Source organism: Sapajus apella, unplaced genomic scaffold, assembly GCF_009761245.1.
Source record: "Sapajus apella isolate SASKATOON/1434 unplaced genomic scaffold, GSC_monkey_1.0 scaffold9, whole genome shotgun sequence".
NCBI classification, from domain to species: Eukaryota; Metazoa; Chordata; class Mammalia; order Primates; family Cebidae; genus Sapajus; species Sapajus apella.
The window spans coordinates 20,429,306-20,448,429 of record NW_022436949.1 but is presented as its reverse complement, the minus strand read 5'-3'; the positions used below and the strand labels follow the sequence as shown (position 1 = coordinate 20,448,429).

Genomic DNA, 19,124 nt, shown 5'->3' with positions numbered 1-19,124 from the left:
TTTAAACTGAATTGAGCACTTTTGCAATTTCCCTTGAGGTAAGCAACAATACCTTAATATATTCCCAGCCCAAAATTGGGGAACAGTGAGAAAACATTCATTAAGAAAACGTTTATTAAGGTGTTTACCAGGCACTGCTTTAAATACTTTGCATGTTAACTCATTTAATTCTTTCCGCAACCCTTTAAGACAAGTACATTTATTATTAGTATTTTTTTTTTAATTTGAGATAGTCTCACTCTGTCGCCCAGGCTGGAGTGTAGTGGCACAATCCTGGCCCACTGCAGCCTTCACCTCCGGGGTTCAAGTGATTCTCCTGTGTCAGCCTCCTGAGTAGCTGGGATTATAGGCATGTGCCACCACATCTGTCTAACTTTTGTATTTTTAGTAGAGTTGGGGTTTCACCATGTTGTCCAGGCTGGTTTCAAACTCCTGACCTCAAGTGATCCACCCACCACAACCTTCCAAAGTGCTGGAATTACAGGCGTGAGCCACTGTGCCCAGCCAAGTACATTGTTTATTCCATTTTATAGAAAGGAAACTGAGGCATTGAGGCCCTAAGTTACTCGTCCGTAGTGGCACAGTTAGATGGGTGGCCTGGTAATCTGACTGCAGCACCAGGTACTTAACTGTAAACCTCGATAGATGGCCAGCAGTCCACCCTTCAGAAGCAACAGTCGTCAGTGGAAGTTGTATGAAAATCACTATGGCTATGTTTATCATGGTCTTTGTTCTTTTTAAAATTTCACCTGCACAGTCTTTTTAGGGTAATCTAATATCTCATGTTACATACTTCAGCATGCATAGATTCTATCTGAATTTCTCCATGGTCACTCATATTGGTTTTGCATGACTTTTGTTATCAATGTTTTTCCCCAAACGTAATACATATTTACTTACCCAGATTTGCAATTCAAAAGATCAGAGACAATGTCTTTCACTACTTGTCTATTTTTCACAAAAGACATGGAAAAACAGTAGAGTAAGGACTTAATACTATGTGTTAGGGTGGGGGTATGGTGGCTCATGCCTGTAATCCCAGCACTTTGGGAGGCTGAGGTGGGTGGACCACCTGAGGTGAGAAGTTCGAGAGCAACCTGACCAACATGGTGAAACCCTGTTTCTACATAAAATACCTGTCTCTACTAAAAATTCAAAAAAAAATTAGCCAGGCTTGGTGGTGGGTGCCTGTAATCCCAACTACACGGGGGGCTGAGGCAGGAGAATCGCTTGAACCCTGGAGGTAGAGGTTGCAGTGAGCTGAGATGCACCACTGCCCTTCAGCCTGGGTGACAGAGCAAGACTCCATCTCAAAATATATATGTGTTGAATGAAATGGATTTAAGGGAGTTAAACAATGTTGGTTTTAATTATTAAGCTGTTTCTCACATCTGTCAGAATGTAATGTTCACATATTTTGATGTTGTTGGTTTACAGTCACGTATTAGTGCCAAAGTGCAATTGGCCAATCTGGTCGTCTTCAGAAAGGCTCTGAAAGAAATTTTTTCTAAAGAAGATGTTTAATTAATTCTCATGGATAGTGTACATACTCTTTAATCTTCTTGCTGTGAAAATCAGCTTTTAGATATACCTAAATGAGATAGTTTTATATATTTCTACATATCCATAATATTCATGCATGGAATTAGAAAAAGTCAGAGCCTTGCTGTTCTATCTTAAAGTATATTTTAATTGCCCAGTAATCAAGGAAAATTCAATTCTAATTAGTATGAGCATCATATCTGATTCACAGGTATTTGATGATAAATCTAACTTCAGTGTTTGTCTAAAATATTTTAGTATGCTAGAATCATAGCCTCATAGGAGCTGAAGGGGCAGGAAAGAGTATTTAGTCCCACTGTCGTATTTTACAGATGAAAAAACTGGAATCCAGGGCTGCTAAATGACTTATCCAGGGTTACCCAAAAATAACACTTTCCCACTGCTGACACTCATTTGTAAAGACCCTTGAAGAATGTTAAGAAAAGGCCTCTTAGTAATGAGGAAAGTAAATTTGAAGACTAAATAAATGTGATTCCAGATAAAGTTCTTTTTAATTTGTGATTCAAAGAAAGATTACAGTTGTAGTTGAAGAAAGGGCAGGATATAAAATATAAAATTAATAGAATTCCCCTGTATTGCCTATAATACATTTAGCACATTAAACTCCATAGTGACATGTTGGGCTTCTGAGCACATTAGTTTTTTGAATCAAGGCCTTAGAAGTTGCCCTCAGGTAGTCTAGAAAGAAGACAGAAGAAAAAAATAAATTGCATTGATTGGAAAGTAGGGAGAGAAATCTCGGAAATCCACTGATACATAACTCTTTTTCATCAGAACAACAATGTGTTTTTGAAGTTACTATAAAATGAAGAGAACTGCAAATTAAATAAGAAAATGTTTCATTTATGACTCTAAATTTTTTTTTTACTAAAAGCTAGAAACTACAATATATATTGGAGTATATTTATTAGTATGTAATTTTCCCCTGGGTTTTGTTTGGTCATTCTCTTTCAAAGTGAACATCAGTTCTCCGTGTTTCTAGCTTACTTGCCCTTTGAATAAACCTGAACTTGCACTGATGCTGTTAAATATGTTTGAACACTTGACCACAGCGTACTCCGTTAACCCTGCATGGCAGCAACCCATCCGACAAGCAAACTCTATGTTGTTATTTGGAAGCTGTAATAGGCATCCTGAGTGCCTTTGTGCATTGCCTGTTACACAAGCACAGTAATGCTTGGTGATATATAAAGTTCCTGCTTGACAACATAATCTTTAATATATAGAAACATATCCTCTGATACTAGGTCATCTTATGGAAATTATGAGAAGTAATGGGGGAGAAATCATAAAATGGTGACTTTTCTGATATAGGAATTATTTTACTGACTCGGAGTCAGACAGTTTTAAAATACTATAGTTTATATAGGTAACTGGAAGAATCAAATTATTACGTTGATAATTAACTCTCTGAATTGGGATGAATAGTTTATAACTTACAGAAACTCCAGGCTTTTTAGAGATTATGCCTTAATTAATGTCACTTGTCTATGAAGCAGTTCTCAAACTCCACAGTCATTTTCTCTACAAATGAATTACATTATTTGGCTTTTGATGGCTAGGAGATAGGTCCTTGAATGGAGGAACCAAGAGGTGAGTTAGAGGCATAGACTAAGGAATTTCAGTTAGCAGGGTTTAAGGGTGACAGTCTAGAATGACTGGAGGCTAGGAGATTCATCTTGATGCAAGCATATTTAGATCTGTGTTATACAGGATAGCATAGGTGAGAGAGGAGCTGGTAGAATTTTAACATCACATCTGGGTAGTACAACTGGCTACTATGAAAACATAGTAAAACTTCAAATAGGAAAGAAAGGAAGAGAAAAAGAAAGAAAAAAGGAAAGAGAGAAAGAGAAAGGAGAAAAGAACAGAGGGAGGAAGAAAAGGGAGGAAGGAAGGGAGGAAGGAAAGAAATCAGTGCAATTCCATTACTGGGCATATAGCCAAAGGATTATAAATCATTCTATTATAAAGACACATGCACACGTATGTTCATTGCGGCGCTGTTTGTGATAGCAAAGACCTGGAACCAACCCAAATGCTCATCGATGATAGACTGGACAAGGAAAATGTAGCACGTATACACCATGGAATACTATGCAGCCATAAAAAATGATGAATTTATGTCCTTTGTAGAGACTTAGATGAATCTAGGAACCATCATTCTCAGCAAACACACAAGAACAGAAAACCAAACAGTGCAATGTGTTCACTCATAGGTGGGTGATGAACAGTGAGAAAACTTGGGCACAGGGAAGGGAACAACACTCACAGGGCTAGGTTAAGAGGTGAAGGGGAGGGGACGGGGGGAATGGAGACAGCAGACCACCATGGCTATGCACATGTACCCCAGAGCCCAAACTACAAAAAAAGAAAAAAAGAAATCAGTGCATACAGGACAAAGACAAGTACTTTGTCACAGCATTCAAAATCTTGACGCAGTCGGCCTATGCATCCTTATCTCTCACTGTGCACCCCTGTATCTCCCTTAGACTCAGTTTTTTTTTTTAATTTTATTGCACTTTAGGTTCTGGGGTACATGTGCAGAACATGCAGGATTGTTGCATAGGTACATACATGGCAATGTTTTTTGCTGCCTCCATTCCCCCATCACCTATATCTGGCATTTCTCCCCATGTTATCCCTCCCCAACCTCCCTCTCCTCTGCTGTCCCTCCCCTCTTCCCTGGCAACAGACCCCAGTGTGTGATGCTCCCCTCCCTGTATCCATGTGTTCTCATTGTTCAACATCTGCCTGCGAGTGACAACATGTGGTGTTTGATTTTGTTCATGTGTCAGTTTGCTGAGAATGATGGTTTCCAGATTCATCCATGTCCCTACAAAGGACACAAACTCATTGCTTTTTATGGCTACATAGTATTCCATGGTATGTATATGCCACATATTCCTTGTCCAGTCTATCATCGATGGACATTTGGGTTGGTTCCAGTTCATTGTTATTGTAAACAGTGCTGCAATGAACATACGTGTGCATGTGTCCTTATAATAGAACGATTTATAATCTTTTGGATATATGCCCAGTAAAGGGATTGCTGGGTCAAATGGAATTTCTATTGCTAGGTCCTTGAGGAATCACCACACTGTCTTCCACAATGGTTGAACTAATTTACACTCCCACCAACAGTGTAAAAGTGTTCCTATTTCTCCACATTCCTCTCCAGCATCTGTTGTCTCCCGATTTTTTAATGATTGCCATTCTAACTGGCATGAGATAGTATCTCAATGTGGTTTTGATTTGCATTTTTCTAATGACCGGTGATGATGAGCATTTTTTCATATGTTTTTTGGCCTCATATATATATCTTCTTTTGAAAAGTATCTGTTCATATTCTTTGCCCACTTTTGAATGGGTTTGTTTTTTTCTTGTAAATCTGTTTTAATTCTTTGTACATTCTGGATATTAGCCTTTGTCAGATGGGTAGATTGCAAAAATTATTTCCCATTCTGTTGATTGCTGGTTCACTCTAATGGTTGTTTCTTTTGCTGTGCAGAAGCTCTGGAATTTAATTAGATCCCATTTGTCTATTTTGGCATTCGTTGCCAATGCTTTGGGTGTTTAGTCATGAAGTCCTTGCCTATGCCTATGTCCTGAATGGTTTTGCCTAGGTTTTCTTCTAGGGTTTTTATGGTGTTAGGTCTTATGGTTAAGTCTCTAATCCTTCTGGAGTTAATTTCAGTGTAAGGTGTCAGAAAGGGGTCCAGTTTCTGCTTTCTGCACATGGTTAGCCAGTTTTCCCGACACCATTTATTAAACAGGGAATCCTTTCACCATTGCTTGTTTTTGTCAGGTTTGTCAAAGATCAGATGGTTGTAGATGTGTGGCATTACCTCCAAGGCCTCTGTTCTGTTCCATTGGTCTATATCTCTGTTTTAATACCAGTACCATGCTGTTTTGATTACTGTAGCCTATAGTTTGAAGTCAGGCAGCGTGATCCCTTCAGCTTTGTTCTTTTTGCTTAGAATTGTCTTGGCTATGCCGGCTCTCTTTTGGTTCCATATGAAGATTAAGGTTGTTTTTTCAAGTTCTGTGAAGAGGGTCAGAGGTAGCTTGATGGGGATAGCGTTGAATCTATACATTACTTTGGGCAGTATGGCCATTTTCACGATATTGATTCTTCCTTTTTTTTTTTTTTTTTAAAGAAGATTATATACCATTGCCTTGGCTTATGGTGGCAATTTTATTGGCTTACCTTGAGTTCTAATGTATATCTTCAGGACTTGGTATTTTCTTTTATCTTTTTTTTTTTTTAGAGGAAGAAAGGGAGAAAGAAAAAGAATTAAAAAAAAAAGAAAAAGAATAAAGGAAAGGAAGAAAGAGGAAGAGGAAGAGGGAGAGAGAAGAGGGGTGTTGCTTTATTGCCCGGGCTAGAATGCAGTCTACAAATGGGTATGCCTGTAATTGTGTTTAATAATAGAGACATAAAAAAAAAATGAGGGAAGAAAATAATTAACAAGCAGCCAACCGATATTTCATTTAAACCTGTAAATACATGTGATGTAGTACTGATAAGAGTGTATATTTTGTGTATTTAAAGTGGAGAGTTCTATGAATGTTAATTAAGTCTACTTGTTCCAGATCTGAGTTCAAGTCCTGAATATCAATGTTAACTTTCTGTCTCATTGATCTGTCTAATATTAATGTTGAAGTCTCCCACTATTATTGTGTGGGAGTCCAAGTCTCTTTATAAGTCTTATATATCTGGGTATTCCTGTATTGGGTGCGTATATATTTAGGATCTTTAGCTCTTCTTGTTACATTGATCCTTTTATCTTTATGTAATTATCCTTCTTTGCTTCTTTTGATCTTTGTTGCTTTGAAGTCTATTTTATCAGCAAAAATTGCAACTCCTGCTTTCTATTTTTTTATTTTTGCTCTCCATTTGGTTGGTAAATTTTTCTCCATCCCTTTGTTTTGAGTCTTTGTGTATCCTTGCATGTGAGATGGATCTGGATGTAGCATACCAATGGGTCTTGGCTTTTCTTGCCTGTCTGTGTCTTTGGATTGGGGGATTTAGTCGATTTAAATTTAGAATTAATAACAATATATGTGTGTTTGGTACTGTCATTTAATGTTAGCTGGCTGTTTTGCCCGTTAGTTGATGCAATTTCTTAATTATGTTGATGTTCTTCATTTTTTGGTATTTTTTAGAAAAGCTGATACTGGTTGTTCCTTTCTATGATTCTTCCTAACCATGAGCATGGAAGATTTTTCCATCTGTTTGTGTCCTCTCTTATTTCCTTAAGCAATGGTTTGTAGTTCTCCTTGAAGAGGTCCTTCACATCCTCTGTTAATTGTATTTCTAGGTATTTTATTCTCTTTGTAGCAATTGTGAATGGCAGTTCATTCTTGATTTGGCTCTCTTTAAATGTTATTGGTGTATAGAAATGCTTGTGATTTTTGCACATTGTTTTTATATCCTGAGACTTTGCTGAAGTTGCCTATCAGTTTAAGGATATTTTGGCTGAGACAATGGGGTCTTCTAGTTATACAATCATGTTGTCTGCAAATAGAGACAATTTGACTTCTTCCTTTCCTAATTGAATACCCTTTATTTCTTTTTCTTACCTGATTGCTCTGGCTAGAACTTCCAATACTGTATTGAATAGGAGTGGTGAGAGAGGGCATCCTTGTCTAGTGCCAGATTTCAAAGGGAATGCTTCCAGTTTTTGCCCATTCAGTATGATATTGGCTGTGGGTATATCGTAAATAGCTTTAATTATTTTGAGATACATTCCATCAATACCTAGTTTATTGAGAGTTTTTAGCATAAAGGGCTGTTGAATTTTGTTAAAGGCCTTCTCTGCATATATTGAGATAATCATGTGTTTTGTCTTTGGTTTTGTTTACATGGTGAATTACATTTATAGACTTAGACTTAGGTATGTTGAACCAGTTTTGCATCCTGGTATGAAGCCCACTTGATTGTGATGGATAAGCTTTTTGATGTGCTGTTGCATTTGGTTTGCCAGTATTTTATTGAAGATTTTTGCATCGATGTTCATCATGGATATTGGCCTAAAGTTTTCTTTTCTTGTTGAGTCTCTGCCGGGTTTTGGTATCAGGATGATGTTGGTCTCATAAAATGATTTGGGAAGGATTCCCTCTTTTTGGATTGTTTGGAATAGTTTCAGAAGGAATGGTACCAGCTCCTCTTTGTATGTCTGGTAGAATTCAGCTGTGAAGCCCAGCCATCTGGACCTGGGCCTTTTTTGGTTGGTAGGCTCTTAATTGCTGCCTCAACTTCAGCCCTCGTTATTGACCTGTTCAGGGTTTCGACTTCTTCCTGGTTCAGGCTTTGGAGAGTGCGAGTGTCCAGGAATTTATCCATTTCTTCCAGGTTTACTGGTTTATGTGCATAGAGTTGTTTGTAGTGATCCCTGATGTTAGTTTGTGTTTCTGTACAATTGGTGGTGATATCCCCTTTATCATTTTTCATTGCATCTATTTGATTCTTCTCCCTTTTCTTTATTAATCTGGCTAGCTAGCGGTCTGTTTTGTTGATCTTTTCAAAAAACCAACTCCTGGATTTTTTGATTTTTGAAGGTTTTTTTGTGTCTCTATCTCCTTCATTTCTACTCTGATCTTAGTTATTTCTTGTCTTCTACTAGCTTTTGAGTGTTTTTGATCTTGCTCCTTTAGCTCTTTCAATTTTGATGATAGGGTATCAACTTTAGATCTTTCCTTGCTTCTCATGTGGGCATTTATTACTATAAATTTTCCTCTAGACACTGCTTTAAATGTGTCCCAGAGATTCTGGTATGTTGTGCCTTCGTTCTCGTTGGTTTTGAAGAACATCTTTGTTTCTGCCTTCATTTCATTGTTTATCCAGTCAACATTGAAGAGCCATTTGTTCAGTTTCCATGAAGTTGTGTGATTCTGAGTTAGTTTCTTAATCCTGAGTTCTAATTTGATGGCACTGTGGTCTAAGAGACTGTTTGTTATGATTTCTGTTATTTTGCATTTGCTGAGGAGTGATTTACTTCCAATTATCTGGTCAACTTTAGAGTAGGTGTAATGTGGTGCTCAGAAGAATGTATATTCTGTGTATTTGGAGTGGAGAGTTCTGTAGATGTCTATTAGGTGTGCTTGGTCCAGATCTGAGTTCAAGTCCTGGATATCCTTGTTAATTTTCTGTCTCGTTGATCTGTCTAATATTGACAGTGGAGTGTTAAAGTCTCCCACTATTATTGTGTGGGAGTCTAAGTCTCTTTATAGTTCGTTAAGGACTTGCCTTATGTATCTAGGTGCTCCTATATTGGGTGCATTTAGGATAGTTAGCTCTTCTTGCTGCATTGATCCTTTTACCATTAAGTAATGCCCTTCTTTGTCTCTTGATCTGTGTTGGTTTAAAGTCTATTTTATCAGAGATGAGAATTGCAACTCCTGTTTTTTTTTTTTTTGCTCTCCATTTGCTTGGCAAATCTTCCTCCATCCCTTTATTTGGAGCCTATGTGTGTCCTTGCACATGAGATGGGTATTCTGAACACAGCACACCGATGGGTTTTAACTTTTTATCCAATTGGCCAGTCTGTGTCTTTTGATCGGGGCATTTAGCCCATTAACATTGAAGGTTAATATTGTTATGTGTGAATTTGATCCTGCCATTTTGATGCTAGCTGGCTGTTTTGCCCATTAGTTGATGCAGTTTCTTCATGGTGTCGATGCTTTTTACCATTTGGTATGTTTTTGGAGTGGCTGGTGCTGGTTGTTCCTTTCTATGTTTAGTGCTTCTTTTAGGAACTCTTATAAGGCAGGCCTAGTAGTGACGTAATCTCTCGGCAATTGCTTGTTCATAAAGGATTTTATTTCTTCTTCGCATATGAAGCTTAGTTTGGCTGGATATGAAATTCTAGGCTGAAATTTCTTTACTTTAAGGATGTTGAATATTGGCCCTGACTCTATTCTGGCTTGTCAAGTTTCTGCTGAGAGATCCACTGTGAATCTGATGGGCTTCCCTTTGTGGATAACCCGACCTTTCTCTCTGGCTGCCCTTAGAATTTTTTCCTTCATTTCAACCCTGGTGAATCTGACGATTATGTGCCTTGGGGTTGCTCCTCTTGAGGAATAACTTTGTGGTGTTCTCTGTATTTCCTGGACTTGAATATTGGCCTGTCTTGCTAGGTTGGGGAAGCTCTCCTTTATAATATCCTGAAGAGTGTTTTCCAGCGTGAATTCAATCTCTCTCTCACTTTCAGGTATACCTGTCAAATGTAGATTAGGTCTTTTCACATAATCCCATATTTCTTGGAGGCTTTGTTCATTTCTTTTCACTCTTTTTTCCTTAATCTTGCCTTCTCGTTTTATTTCATTGAGCTGATCTTCAATCTCTGATATCCTTTCTTCTGCTTGATCAATTCGCCTGTTGAAACTTGTGTATACTTCGTGAAGTTCTCGTGTTGTGTTTTTCAGCTCCATCAGGTCATTTATATTTTTCTCTAAACTGTTTATTCTCATTAGCATTTGTCAAACCTTTGTTCAAGGTTCTTAGTTTCTTTGCATTGGGTTAGAACATGTTTTTTAGCTCAGAGAAGTTTGTTATTATCCACTCTCTGAAGCCTGTTTCTGTCAGTTTGTCAGACTTATTCTCCATCCAGCTGTCTTCCCTTGCTGGTGAGGAGTTTTGATCCCCTGGAGGAGGGGGCGCATTCTGGTTTTGGGTGTTTTCATCCTTTTTGCGCTGGTTTCTTCCCATTGCTGTGGATTTATCTACCTGTGGTCTTTGTAGTTGGTGACTTTTAGATGGGGTCTCTGAGTGAACATCCTTTTTGTTGATGATGAAGTTATTTCTTTCTGTTTTTTATTTTTCCTTCTAACAGTCAGGCCTCTGCTGTAAGACTGCTGGAGGTCCACTCCAGACCCTGCTTGCCTGGGGCTCACCTGCGGTAGCTGCAGAACAGTAAGGATTGCTGCCAGTTTCTTCTTCCGTTATCTTTGTCCCAGAAAGATACCCACCAGATGTCTGCCTGAGCTCTCCTTTATGAGGTGTGTCTTTGGATATATGGGGTTGAGGAGCTGCTTAAGGAGATTGTCTGTCCCTTATAGGAGCTCAAGTGCTGAGCTGTGAGCTCCATTGTTCCGTTCAGAGCTGCTGGGGAGGTATGTTTAAGTCTGCTGCACCAGAACTCATAACCGCCTTTTTTCCCCAGTGCTCTGTCCTGGGAAGGTGGGGCTTTATTTATAAGTTCCTGACATGCTGCTGCCTTTTTTCAGAGATGCCCTGCCCAGCTAAGAGGTAGCTTAGTCACAATCTGCCAGCAGACCAGAGCCCACAGCTGCTGTGTGAACTTGCTTGCAGTTTTGTTTACGGAGGTATAGTTAGAACTGCCTCGGTAATGGTGGTCTGCCTCAGTGATGGGGGACTGCCTCAGTAATAGTGGACTGCCTTGGTAGTGGCAAACGCCCTTCCCCCCACAGAGCTGGACCATTCCAGGTTCAGCTTTGCTTGCTGTGAAACTCTCAATCCAGAATGTTTCAGATTGCTGGTCTTTGTGGGGGTTGGACCCGCCAAGCCAGATCACCTGGCTCCCTGGTTCAGTCCCCTTTTTTCAGTTAAATGAGCGGCTCTGTCTTCCAGGCATTCCAGGTGCCAGTTAAAACATCTGCCCAGATATGTGTGAGTTTTTGTGTGGAGACCTGCTGCATTGGTTGAAACAGCCGTTCTGGAATCTCATGGTGCTTTTCAACCCGGGAATCTCCTGGTCTTTGGGCAGTAAAAACTCATTTGGAAATGTGGTGATCACTCACCCTCTGTGTTGTTCTCACCGGGAACTGCATTCCAGAGCTGTTCTTATTTGGCCATCTTCTAGACTCAGATTTTATGTTACATGCATAACTCCATAGTATCAATATCATAGAGTTGCTCTACACATTAAATACATAATCCTTAAATAGCACATAGACAGTGCTTGATATCTTTTACTAAGTGCTCAATAAACATGAGCCACTGTTCTTCCTCTTCCTCAACTCCTCCAGAAGTAAACTGTGAATTCCAAGTAGATCACTTTACCCTTTTTTGACCAGATGATGCTCACTCCTTTTTGTTTTTAGGCCAATGCTCGGGTGGTTCCCACAGATGGAGTGACCGTCTTCACATCCTGCATGCCTCTCTCATCTCATTCCCATTTGGCAGGACCTGGCTCAAGTCCCATTCCCTCCAGGATGACTTGCTGACCACCAAAGCCCCTAAGGGTGGCATCCTCCTCAAAATCTATGTAATTATCTTGAACAGTAATGGAGGCACCAACTTTTGTTGTCCATTGTATTGACTGATGTCTTTTAAATTACATGTGGACAAGTGCTTGTCAGACTACTAACTAAACAGCATTCTCTTTCTGTTTTTTTAGACAGGGTCTCGCTTTGTCACCCAGGCTGGAGTGCAGTGGCACAATCATAGCTCACTGCAGCCTTGAACTACCTGGGCTCAAACAGTCTTCCCTCTTCAGCCTCCCAGGTAGTTGGGACCATAGGCATGTATCACAATGCCTGGCCTTTTTTTTTTTTTTAAAGTAGAGGTGAGAACTTGCTATGTTGCCCAGGCTTTTCTTGAACTGCTACGCTCAAGTGATCCTCCTGCCTTGGCCTCCCAAAATGCTGAGATTACAGGTGTAAGTCACCAAGCCCAACTAGCATGGTCCTTAAGGGAGAGACTGTGGGATTTAATTCTCCGTGGCCTCCAAACTGCTAGATGTTACTTCTTGCAGAATGGCATGTAGAATAAGCAATAACCTTTGGAGTCAGACAGTGCCTGGGGGGAATGCCTGACCTGCCGCTTACTTGCTATGTGATCTTGGGCAGTGTACCCTTCGTGAGCCTTAGTTTTCTTATCTGTAAAATGAAAACACCCTACATAATTTTTTGAAAATTAGACATAATGTATATTAAGTTCATAGCATAGTGCCAGGCACAAGTAAATGCTTAATGATATTATTGCTATTATTCAGACTATCAGTAGATGTTTCTTTCTTTGACCAATAGATGATAGCAAAATCACACTCCCCAAAAGGAAGGAAAGACATTTTTAAAATACTTTCAGATATCAAGGAATCTTTTGCCATCTATTATAAAAGTTATAAAAATAAGTAGATTAAGATTCTTTACTATAAAAATCTCAAACTGTTAAGCATCTATAAATAGATAACCTTGCCAGCCTTTTATAATTAGTAATTAAATTTGCTTGGCACTGTTTTAGGTATTTGGGACACAAAAATGAATAAAAAGTCCCCAACCACATAAAACTTAAATTCTGTTGAGAGCGATGGATGATGAACAAATAAATATACCATATAATTTTAGGAATGATAAGATATATGAAGCAAAGCAAGCAGTACACAGTGGGAAGGTATGGTGCAGAGGTCAGGAGAGGCTATCTGAATTGGATGCTGCGAGTGTCCTCTCTGAAGACATCTTCAGTTGTGACATCTAAAGATGTGAACATCTCCGAAGAAGTGACAATTGGTCAGAGATGTGAATTAGGCCAAAAGCCATGTGATAATGTTGAGAAACTGTTCTAAGCAAGAGGGATAGCCAAGAGGGAAGGCACTGAGTTGAAATGGATTAGACATGTTCCAGAACAGTTAGAGACCATTGAGGCTGGAGCTGAGGAAGCTCAACAGAGAATGAAGAGATCTCAGGGTTCCTGTAGAGCCTTATGGCTGATGATAAAGACTTTAAGCTTTGTTCTAAGTGAAATAAGAGACCACCGGTATTTTGAAAGGACATTGTTTGTTTTATTAAGAAGACTATGGGAGACCACTTCACAGCTGTATGGATGGCTATTAATAAAGAGGAAACTAGTAAGAGTTAGTGAGGTTGTAGAACAGTTGGAACCCTTTATGCTTTGCTTGTGGGAATGTAAAAGGGTGCAGCAGCCATGGTCAGCAGTTTGGTGACTCCTTAAAAAGTTAAACATATAATTGCAAATAATCCAGCAATTCCATTTCTGGGTATAAAAAAAATTGGAAGCAAGAACTCAAACAAATACTGGTTGTAACAACATTATTCACAATAGCCAAAAGGTAGAGACAACTCAGAAACTCAGATGTCTATCTGTCATCCATGAATAAAGATAGTGTGTGTGTGTGTGTGTGCGTGTGTGTGTGTCAGCATTAGAAAGCAATGAAATTCTGATACATGCTACAATATGGATGAACCTCGAAAACTTTATGCTAAGTAAGATAAGACACACAGACATAAAAAAACAACTATTGTGTGATTCTACTTATATGAAGCACCTAAAGTAGGCAAATTCATTGAGACAGAAAATATAGTAGAGGTTACCAGGGCTAAGGGAAGCAGGGGACAGGGAGTTAATATATAGTGGAAAGAGAGTTTCTCTTAGGATGATGATGAAGATCTACATATAGATAGCAATGATGATTCTACAACAGTGTGGATGTACTTGGCGCCACTGAATCGTACACTTAAAAATGGTTAAAGGGGTAAATTTCATGCTATGTGTATTTTATTAAAATTAAAAATAAAAGACTGGGGGGAAGGAGTAAGGGTGTGAGAGCATGGATTCCAGTTAGATCCTATAGCAGGTAGCCAGATAGGAGATGAGCATGGCAGTGAAGATGGAAGTATTCAAATTTGGGATACGTTTTTGAAGTTGAGCCTCTAGGTCCTGCATAAGCTATAGAAGAAAATAATCATGAGGGACCCCTGTTTTCGTTCTGAACTGCCAGGACATAAGTGGCCATTTCCTGAGAGAGGGAAAACTGGGAAAGGAGTGGGTTTGGGGTAAAACATCACTAGTTCAACTTTGAGTGTTAAATTAGAGTAATCTGCTTGACACACAAGTGGAAGGTCTAAAAGATATAGGAGTCTGGAGCTCAGGGAAGAGGGAATTTGAAATAGATGTGAGTGGCTTACGAAAAGGTATATGAAGCACACCATGCAAAACATGGCAATGAGCAAGATCACTCAAGGAAGAGTTGGAACAGAAAGGAGAAGTGGTTGGAGGACTGAGCTCAGGGAACCTCCAACATTCAGAGGTCAAGAGAGAAGGAGGTATGTAGATGTGCAATGTGAGATGTTTTTCCTTGATACTAGGCAACTATCTATTGAGCAACGCCTCTGCTAGCCACTGTCTCAGGTGCTTGGAATAACAAGTACCAGAAAGGCAGCTCTCACTACTTAATATCTGTGTTCTTGGTTGAAAACTTACTTTACTTGAGTGAACCCCAGATTTCTCATCTGTAAAATAGAGTTAATAATTACAAAGTGAAACAGCAGTAACTGCAGTCATTTTCCAAGTATTTACCTGCTCACACAAGGTATTTTATTTTCATAACCCTAATCCCTTTTATAACCCCACATAGTATAGATACTCTTGTCTTATAGAAAAAGAAACCAAAGCTTAGGGAAAGTGGTACCTTTTTCTAAGACGCAGCTGGAAGTGCGTTGGTAAGATTCTTCCTCTGACATTCCTGAACTCACATCTTTCAGTCCCTCCACTCTATCAAGCTATTCCAATATGTAAAACACTCGGCAGGCAGCCTAAGGCCACAGTTTGTGCTTTAGAACTTGTTTCTTTCATCCATTTGTCCTTCCCTCCGCTAAAGTGCGTCTCTTTGAGGTCCTGAAAAACAAACTCCTATAATTAAAACAATCAAAAAAGCAATCACCTAGGTCATCAAGTATGTAAACTACCAACTATAAACTTAGTAATATCCCTAAAAGAATTTAATGAATGTTAATTCACTGAATAAACAAAAACTATGCATTTTTTTGTCTAATTTCCTCTACAAAGTACCTGGCCTTTAGAATTATACATTGGACAACATTTAATGAAATTCCATTACCATTATGTTTATTTTATGAGCTTTCTCTTGTAAAATCCATTTATTTCTGGAAATACTTCTTATTACCTAGTTTCTATTATTTTTTTTAAATTATTACTTGTCTAGCAAATGAAAAGAAAGTGCTACTCTGTTGTCATTTAAACATACATTTATTGTTTACATATACATTAATTTTAATTGTTAGCTTCTATCTTGTCACTTTTCCTGTGGACTGCAGGTTGGCTAATGACATTATCCTGGCCATCTAGGCTCAGCTGCTGGGGTCACCTTTCATTCCTCTCTGTCCCTTATCCCCCATTATTCAATCAGTTACCAAGAACTGACAGTTCTACTTCTGAAATACCTCGGAATCGGTCCCCTCTGATTCGTATTTAAAGACACTATTTTGGTTCCGGTAGACTCCACTTGAATGATGGCAATAAATACCTCAGTAACTGATAAATACCTCAGTAACTTGACTTTAATCAGTTTCTCACCATGGAAGCTTACTGTCATAAGCCAGAGTTTTTCTTTTAAAACTAAAAAACAAAACAAAATGAAATCATGGCACTTCCAGGGCCCACACATTGAAGTTCTTGTAAGAAAACATTCAGTCTGTCACACGTGGCCCTGGTCATCCCGTCTGCCCTATATCATCCTCTTCTGCCCACCCACCCATTAGGAATGCTGTTTGTTAGACAATTTGGTACTAAGATTAACTGTGTGCTATTTTATCTCCATCATCATAAATTCTCTCTTCCGATTTCTCTTTACCACCGACACATCCGCATACCAGTATTCTTCAAGACTCATTTGTTGGTGTCCTCTATTGAGCTTGCCCTGATCCTTCCAGACAGAATTGGACACACCCTCCCATGAGTCCCATAACACTTCATTGTGCCTCTCCTTATCACATATCATTTTTTGCTGTGTATAATTATGATTTACATATATACGAAGTTGGAGAAATTTTTATCATCTTAATAGCTGGCACCAAATTCCTCCAGAAATTCTTGGTGTGAAAAACATGCACTTTGAAAGGCTTGGAGATAAACTCTGAGCTGAACCCTGCCTGTACTTCCTAGCCAGGGACCTCAGTATAACCTGCCCCCAAGGTTTTTGGAGGTCAAAGCTGTTATGCTTGTGCCAAGGGAAGGAAACTGTTGTTTTTATACAGTTAGAATGCTGGTGGAGTAAGGAATCAGAGAAGACATGTATCAGAGAGCTCCCCAGCAAGATGCAGAAAGCCTGAGGCTGGCTGAGACAGATGAGACCAGTGAGCAGCACAGAAGCAGCCAAGAGCGTTTTGCAGATAGAGGGAGCACCAGGCAAAGAGAGTGAAGCTCCAGGAGTCCCTCGGCATCTGTCTGTAGGAGAGAGAGCTACTAGACCCTCAGATGGGTTTCTGTAGTTCTTGAAGAAGGTGCTAACTTGATGCTAGAGGCCAAAGTAGTCCTGAGAACTAAACTCCCAGAAATGTACATACATGTTGGAGGGGGTTGGGGAGGAGGCTTTAGACTTCCACATGTCATAGATTTGAGCAAAGCTTTGAGTCATTTTTCATGCATTTGAGGTAGAGAGATATCCACGTTCTACACCGTACTAGATTATCAACTTGCTAAGGATGTCTTTGCGAGTTTACTTGCTTCCCTATGGGGAACTCACAGAAAATAATTGTTTTATTTTACTGAGTCACTATTGTTAAGATGAAAATACTGACACAGCTGACTGCCACTAATCTACTGCTCTCATCTTACCGATTTTCTCAGCAGGAAAAAGCCAAGTTAGAAAAAATACCAACAGAGCATATAATATTTAATCATCAATAAGTATGGTACAGGAGATTTAACATTATCATCTTAATGTTTTAAAGATTTTTCATCTTTCCATAGGAAAGATGCGATGTAGGAAGAGGAGTTGAGACAAGGGCTCTCGGGTTTATCACTCCCTAGCACTTAACCACTCCAGGCTACTGTTCCCTCACTTATTTCTCAGCTGTAAGATTGCTCATAACAATATCTACCCTGCCTACTCTCAGGTAATTTTTCTGACAATCTTCTAAGCTTATGTATGGTGCTATATAAGCCATTGTTAAACCATGCAGTATTTTACGGTGTACACTGAGAGTACCGTAAACAGTACAGCTCACATGGAGATTTGAGCAGGAATACCCAGCAATATGCTCTGACCCTGAGAACTGTAGACAGTGTGTTGCCAATAATGCAGAAGAGTGAATGTAGGAAAGTGAGTAACACATGATTCTGTAACACTTGCAAAGTCCTTATTTGATCCTTCTTCATATTGTGAATAGGGCCAGATCTATGTATTCACTGAACATCATGGCCATGAAACTTTAGTGATATGAGAAGTTCTAGGTAAGAGCAGGGCTAATAGCATAAAAATATCGTAGAAAGCAACTCTGTGGAAGGGAACTAAGAGGTAAACTAAGGTTAGAAATATTAGCAATTGGGAACAATCAATATAGTAAGGAATGGATCTTAGTGTAAACATGGTGCAATGAAGCTCCAGGTTAATGAGGAGCCCAGAACTCTTGCTAATTTATTCTTTGAGACCAGCATTACCCTAGGACCAAAACCAGACAAAGGCCTCACAAGAAAACTACATGTCAATATCCCTTGTGAGTGTAGACTCAAAAGCCATTAACAGCTTACAAGCAAATGGAGTCCACCAACATATAAAAAGGATTACATACCATGACAAGGGGGACTTAACCCTTGCATGGTATGTAACAGGCTGGAGGAATGAGGCTGATTTGACATGGGAAAGTCCAGATAATACACCACATTAATAGATAAAATCGCATGTTTATCTCAATAGACACAGAAGAGGCATCTGACAACATCCAGCATCCTTTTGTAATGAAAACACTCAGTATACTAGGAATAAATGGCAGCATCCTCAACTTGTTAAAGTGCGTCTATCAAAAAGTCGTATCAAACAGACTTAATGGTAGAAGACTGAATACCTAACCCTAAGATCAGTGACAAGACAAGGATGTCCATACACACCACTTTCACTCAACATTCTAGCCGAGGCAATTAAGAAAAAGAAATGTGGATTGGAAAGGAAAAAGTAAAGCTATCTCTGTTTGCAGCTGACATGATCTTGTGTATGGAAAATCTAGAGGGCACCTCCCAGAAAGTATTAGAACTAATAAATGAGTTTAACAAGATTGCAGGACACAAGATCAATAGACAAACATTAATAGTATTTCTGTATACTAAGAGTGGACAATCTAAAAATGTAAGAAAACAATTTCATTTACAATAGCATGAAAAAGAAGAAAATACTTTTGAATATATTTAACAAAATACATGTAAGACTTGAACATTGAAAACTATAAAACATGGTTAAAATTTTTTTTGATTAAATGGGAAGATGTCCTATATTCATGGTTTGAAAGACATAATATAATGTTGGTAAGATGGCAGCAGTCTACAAACTGGTTTTCATCCAAATTTCAGCTACATTTTCTTTTGCAGCAATCAATGATGGCTGGGTGCAGTGGCTCATGTCTGTAATCCCAGCACTTTGGGAGGCTGAGGTAGGTGGATCACCTGAGGTCAGGAGTTCAAGACCAGCCCGGTCAATGTGGTGAAACCCTGTCTCTACAAAAAATACAAAATTAGCCGTGTATGGTGACGCATATCTGTAATCCAGGCTACTCAGGAGGCTAAGGCAAAAGAATTGCTTGAACCCGAGAGGCAGAGGTTGCAGTGAGACGAGATCACACCACTG

The 19,124-nt window shown here is 39.1% G+C and overlaps 1 protein-coding gene across 7 annotated transcripts in view; it reads left to right on the top strand.

Annotated features, from left to right (window-relative positions):
* The window catches only part of KLF12 (Kruppel like factor 12), a 636,627-nt gene that overhangs the window by 575,178 nt on the left and 42,325 nt on the right, over positions 1-19,124 (top strand). The gene's annotated exons all lie outside the window — the stretch shown is intronic.